Source organism: Bolinopsis microptera, chromosome 10, assembly GCF_026151205.1.
Source record: "Bolinopsis microptera isolate Bmic1 chromosome 10, MBARI_Bmic_1.0, whole genome shotgun sequence".
NCBI lineage: Eukaryota > Metazoa > Ctenophora > Tentaculata > Lobata > Bolinopsidae > Bolinopsis > Bolinopsis microptera.
Genome location: NC_087081.1, coordinates 10536673 through 10542823, shown reverse-complemented (window position 1 = coordinate 10542823; position 6151 = coordinate 10536673). Strand labels below are relative to the sequence as shown.

At 40.3% G+C, this 6151-nt stretch overlaps 1 protein-coding gene across 1 annotated transcript in view; it reads right to left on the bottom strand.

The window, feature by feature from the left end:
* LOC134822382 (probable ATP-dependent RNA helicase ddx6) overlaps positions 1 to 6151 on the bottom strand; it is a 111823-nt gene that overhangs the window by 97357 nt on the left and 8315 nt on the right. The window lies entirely within an intron of this gene.

Here is a 6151-nt window from a genome sequence, read left to right as displayed (position 1 = left end):
GATGACCGAGGAGGATGACTGAGAGGGAGGAGGAGGAGGAAGAGGAGGAAGAGGACTGAGGAGGAGGAGGAGAAGGAGGACCCATGAGGAGGAGGACCCAGGAGGAGGAGGACCCAGGAGGAGGACCCAGGAAAAGGCCCCAGGAGGAGGAGGAAGACTGAGGAGGACTGAGGAGGAGGACTGACGATGACTGAGAAGGAGGAGGACTGAGGAGTACTGAGGAGGATGGCTGAGGAGGATGGCTGGGGAGGATGGCTGAGGAGGATGACTGAGGAGGATGACTGAGAGGGAGGAGGAGGAGGACTCAGGAGGAGGACTCAGAAGGAAGAGGAGGAAGACTCAGGAGGAGGACTCAGGAGGAGGACTTAGGAGAAATGAGAAGGAGGACTGAGGAGAACTGAGGAGGAGGAGGAGGAGGAGGAGGACTGAATAGGAGTAGGAGAAGGAGGGGGACTGGGAGAGGACTGGGGAGGAGGAGGACTGATGAGAAGGATGAGGAGGATGACCCAGGAGGAGGAGGACTGAGGACCGAGGAGGAAGAGGAGGAGGATGAAGAGGAGGAGGAGGACCCAGGAGGAGGAGGACTGAGGATGAGGACTGAGGAGGACTGAGGAGGACTGAGGAGGATGGCTGAGGAGGATGACTGAGAGGGAAGAGGAGGAGGACTCAGGAGGAGGAGGAAGACTGAGGAGGACTGAGAAGGAGGAGGAGGACTGAATAGGAGGAGGAGGAGGAGGATGGAGGACTGAGGAGAAGGATGAGGAGGATGACTGAGAGGGAGGAGAAGGATCAGGAAGACCCAGGATGAAGAGGAGGAGGAGGACCCAGGAAGAGGACCCAGGAGGAGGACTCAGGAGGAGGAGGAGGACTCAGGAGGAGGAGGAGGACTGGGGAGGAGGAGGACTGAGGAGGACTGATGAGGACTGATGAGGAGGACTGAGGACGAGGAGGAGGAGTAGGAGGAGGACTGAGGAGGGGAGGAGGAAGAGGACTGAGGAAGATCAGGAAGACCCAGGGGGAGGAGGAGGAAGAGTAGGAGGAGGAAGCATCTAAATGTTATTTCCATTTTTGTCCGTTTTTGTCCATTTTTTTCCGTTTTTGTCCGCTCTATTTTTTGTCCGTTTTGAAAATATAGGGTACCGAACGGACAAAAAACATGATCCCCTATAACAGCAAAAATTGAACATTTTATTTAGCAATTTAGGTGTCCATTAATGTCCGCCTATGTCCGCCTATGTCCGCTTATGTCCGTCTATGTCCGCCTATGTCCGTCTATGTCCGTCTATGTCCGCCTATGTCCGCCTATGTCCGCCTATGTCCTGTCCTTTTTGGATTCTATGAGACAAGCGGACATAGACGGACGTGACACCCCCCCCCCAGGTGCAGCTAACATCCACAAGTGCGAGGTATCTGAAACGTTGCTGAGGACAGAACTTGTCATTCCGACAAATGGCTCAGGATGAGGTTTCTTGGAGTCAATAACAAAGGTTCATGGGGCTCCTGTTTTAAGTTGGACGTTTTCTGCCAGGTGTTTCAGTTAAGTTTAACGGCACAGGTCTGTCTCCCTATGCCTGGTTGCAGACTCGAACATTCCCTTATTTTGAAATCCGTCCTACCTTCTCCTTGTTAAGATGTTTCTAGGATTACAGTTGTCCACATCTTGACTATTTTTCTCAATGAATATTTCAGCCTAGAGGGATGTTGTTTTTATAGACTCCTTTGGACGTTTGACACTCCTTGTTGCTAGATCACATTTTACATAGGACAAAGGAAATTTCTCGCCTTATTTCTGAGGCCTAAGGTTGTTAACCAGCATTTCAGGATGCAGTATTCCAGTGACCAATCTTCTTGATAGTGGACAGTTCAACTACAGTTTACAATGTTGCATTTAAAAATGAAAAATACCTTTCGAAACTTTACAGAGTAAAACAAAGTATTTTAGTAAAACGAAGTATTTCATTTATTAGCAGTGCAATCAATTCATATGATATAATTATCATATTAATAATTATATAATAGTATGTCACACCTATTTAACTGTTACGTTTGGGTAGTCGTGCCATAGCTAAATCTAACTAGTAACTAGGACCAGTGGTGTCGATTAACATTTAATAGGTGAGTCTAAGTGATACAAATGGAAAATTTTATGAAAAGACGGATCAAAACACAGATCTAAGGACAAGGAGACCCCACTGCAGGACCATGCAGGACCATGCTATTGGCTAGTGCGTGGCCCAAAAGGTTCCAGTTGTCCAGGAAACTGTACATAGCTGGTCAACTAGTTTTGAATTCAGACTAAGCTTGATGAGTTCTAGAAGTAAAATTTGATGGTGCCATTTGTCTGTAAAATCTGACAGGAAACCATACAGGATACTGCACACTGAACTGTGCCTGCAATAACATGGTCCTGTTAAATTGTACAGACTGTTTTACAAGGACATTGACAGATGATACTCACATTAGGCATTCATTATTGCATCTAAATTATTTCACTTGCATTAGGTTTAGAAATTTATTCTCTGGTTAACAGATTTCAAATGTTTAATCAATTTGTAGTATGACAGTAAGGTATATAAGAAGTTATTTAATTTTGCTTGGGCTATTATATTGACTATTGAGGTTTAATGATGATATGGAATTTGAATTCTATATAAATTTACACTATGTGGTTGGGGCATTTTGCATAGTAAATATGGTTACTACTCCTATATATCATATTATTTGATTGGTATTCGATTTCTGATTATTTCTTAGGAATATGATTATTATATCTCAATTTGGCTTTAGGTGGGGTGCCCCGCTAAAAGAACTGGATTCTTCCAGGAAGCATCCTGTGCACAGACCTTGGTCTACATATATATTAAATTATTAACCATTCATTCTGTATGTGCACGAAAATTTATTTCAATCAATCAATTAAAAATATGAAACAAATTTATGAAACTCTGTTCTTACCAGCGCTGACAACCTTATTGTTCCTAATAAAATGAACTCTGTTAGGCGGAGCGACTTGGACTCACTCTCGAATGTAGAAAAAGCAGAAGAGTAGGGCCCAAGATCATCACCGATGTGGACTTTGCAGATGATATAGCACTTATATCTGAGGACATGGACAAGGTTGACTACACATAAACGAAGGCAAGACCAAGGTCATGACACTGAATATGGAGGATCGATCTAGCGCCCTTCAAAGTTGATCCGGGAAGCCATAGAAAATGTGGATGATTACATCTACTTAGGCTCCTGGATTGAGAGCACATTTATTATTAAATCTAAAATAGTTCATAATTTAATTAATTATTAACAGGCCCCTTAACGTGGGCAATCCAAACTCTCAAAGAGCCTCAAGATTAGATTGTTCATAGCGGCTTGTGAATCAGTACTGCTCTACGGATCAGAAACCTGGACACTGAAAAGGCTCAAGAGAAAAGGTTGGACGGTACATACACAAAATGTTGCGTATGGTGCTGGTATCTCATGGAAGGACAAGGTCAGCAATATAAATTTGTATGGTAGCCTACCAATTAAAAATGGCGGGACACTGCATCCGACATCCTGAGCTACTTGCCAGTGATTTAGTCTTATTGGAACCTACGCACGGTAGAGCACAGCAAGGCCGACCAATCACAAGGCTACTTGTCTATGTTACTGAAGGAAGTTGGGACAAACTCTAAAGAGGAACTGCGAACCCTGATGCGGGACAGGGATATATGGAGGGGGTTATCTGGCGTAGATCGGACTTAGCTCCGACATAGTAGTAGTAGTGTTAGGCTCTGCTTTCCTTTTGTCTTTCAATTCCTACCAGAGCTTGTTGAAATAAGTTCTTTAGTCAGCACAGTGGGGCTCCATGCTGACATTTAGCAAAAAAGTCATGTCTCCAAAATCACTTTAAACTAGTCTCATTCCTGAGCAAAGTTACAGCCCTGTAAAGTCAGGCGCTGGGATATTTATAGATTTGGCAGTGAAAAATATTCTGAATGTGCATGTCCAGGTAAGATATCTTAACATCGTATTTTTGAATTAACACTATTGGGATAGTCCCACATGAGTTTTCCTAGTAATGTCAAGCTCGTTGGTAGTCAATTTAAGCAAAATTGAGATTCTTTTGGCAAAAAATCGAGATTTTGTGAATTTTTAGGGATAATGTTGATAAATTTGCCAAATTTCGAAGGTAAAATTGTCATTTGCTCTGATGTCAGGCTGCTGGAAAAGTTATTGATTGAAATAAATTTTCGTGCACATACAGAATGAATGGTTAATAATTTAATATATATGTAGACCAAGGTCTGTGCACAGGATGCTTCCTGGAAGAATCCAGTTCTTTTAGCGGGGCACCCCACCTAAAGCCAAATTGAGATATAATAATCATATTCCTAGAGAAATAATCAGAAATCGAATACCAATCAAATAATATGATATATAGGAGTAGTAACCATATTTACTATGCAAAATGCCCCAACCACATAGTGTAAATTTATATAGAATTCAAATTCCATATCATCATTAAACCTCAATAGTCAATATAATAGCCCAAGCAAAATTAAATAACTTCTTATATACCTTACTGTCATACTACAAATTAATTAAACATTTGAAATCTGTTAACCAGAGAATAAATTTCTAAACCTAATGCAAGTGAAATAATTTAGATGCAATAATGAATGCCTAATGTGAGTATCATCTGTCAATTTCCTTGTAAAAAAGTCTGTAAAAGAGATATGAGTAACTAATATAGAAGAAAAAACAGGAAGTTGTCGTCTGTTGAAAAATAAATAAAATATCTAGAATATAAATTAGAATATAAAATAACATTCAGTCAATGTGTCGTCAATAAACTGTACAATTAAAACTGGGTGATACAGTCACCAAAAATAAATACTAAGTATAATAAGTAAATAAATTAAATGTGGTCTATAAAACTACCACTAGGTATAATAGGTCAATAAATTAAAAGTGGTTTATAAAACTACCACTGTGCGAACCCTTCCTCCAGTTAAAACATGTCAGTCATGTGCAAAATCAATCAAAATGGTAAGGTGGTAAAAAAAGGGAAAATCCTTTCGATACATCAATTATATATGCCTCAGATTTAAAAGAATTAGAAGATACTTAGTTATCGTCGACTATGATTGCAGTGTAAAATTTGTCATATGAATTGTCGACGGTATAATTAGGGTCTGTTGTTATAGATGAGAGTAGCTGTTTCTTATACGAATCACTTAAGCTTTTAACATCGGGCAGATTTCGTAGATCTGTTGGAACATTATTCCAACATTTTGCCCCCAAGTATTGAAAGTTTTTATGTGATGTTGATCTATTAACATATAGGTTGCAGCTTTCGCCGCTCCTACTACCTCCTGATATGTAACTAAATTTGTTCATAAAGTTTGTAGGACAATTGTCATGGATGATTCTAAACATATAATTTGACAGATGGAGTTGTCGTCTAAGATGGAGTGGTAACCATTTCATGTCTCTATAAACATTAAGGCTGCTCTCTGTTTGTGGAACGTTGAGAGCTATTTTGGCTACCTTTTTGTACAGAGTGTCAATGTTATGCAGTTATGCATCTATATGCCCCATATCTACTATACTTTAAATGATACCTCAGAATGACACCACCAAGATGTGGCCAGAGGCATAAAAAGGCAAAAAACCCAAAAGTCATAATGCCCTATTAGATTGCCCCACTGTGGTCAGGTCATTGCTCTTACAAACGTACATGGATTTCATATCCAGTATATATTGTTCCAAATGGCGACGTTTAATGATTTATACCCCATGAGTCATTGAATTTAGTGCTTGTAAATATTGTCAATTCTTCAGTGTTTATTAACTTTATTGAAGTTTTCATTGACAACTAGCTGTGGTTACGAGAAACATTATTTGACGTGGCCCAGTATAAGAAGTGGTTTGAGCTACAAGCTCAACTAGAAATAACAATTTATTAGACATGGATCACATGTGTAGATATACACAATTGCTGGCCATTACAAGTCTTGGCAGTACTACCAGGCACATAAAAGCCTAACCGTGACTATGTTCTTGAACCAGCTGTATCACAAGCTTGTCTCAGTTAGTGCGTTTTGATAAATCTATCTCGTGGGATATCAACACAAATTTGTTGTATTGGTTTTGCTAATATAAATGC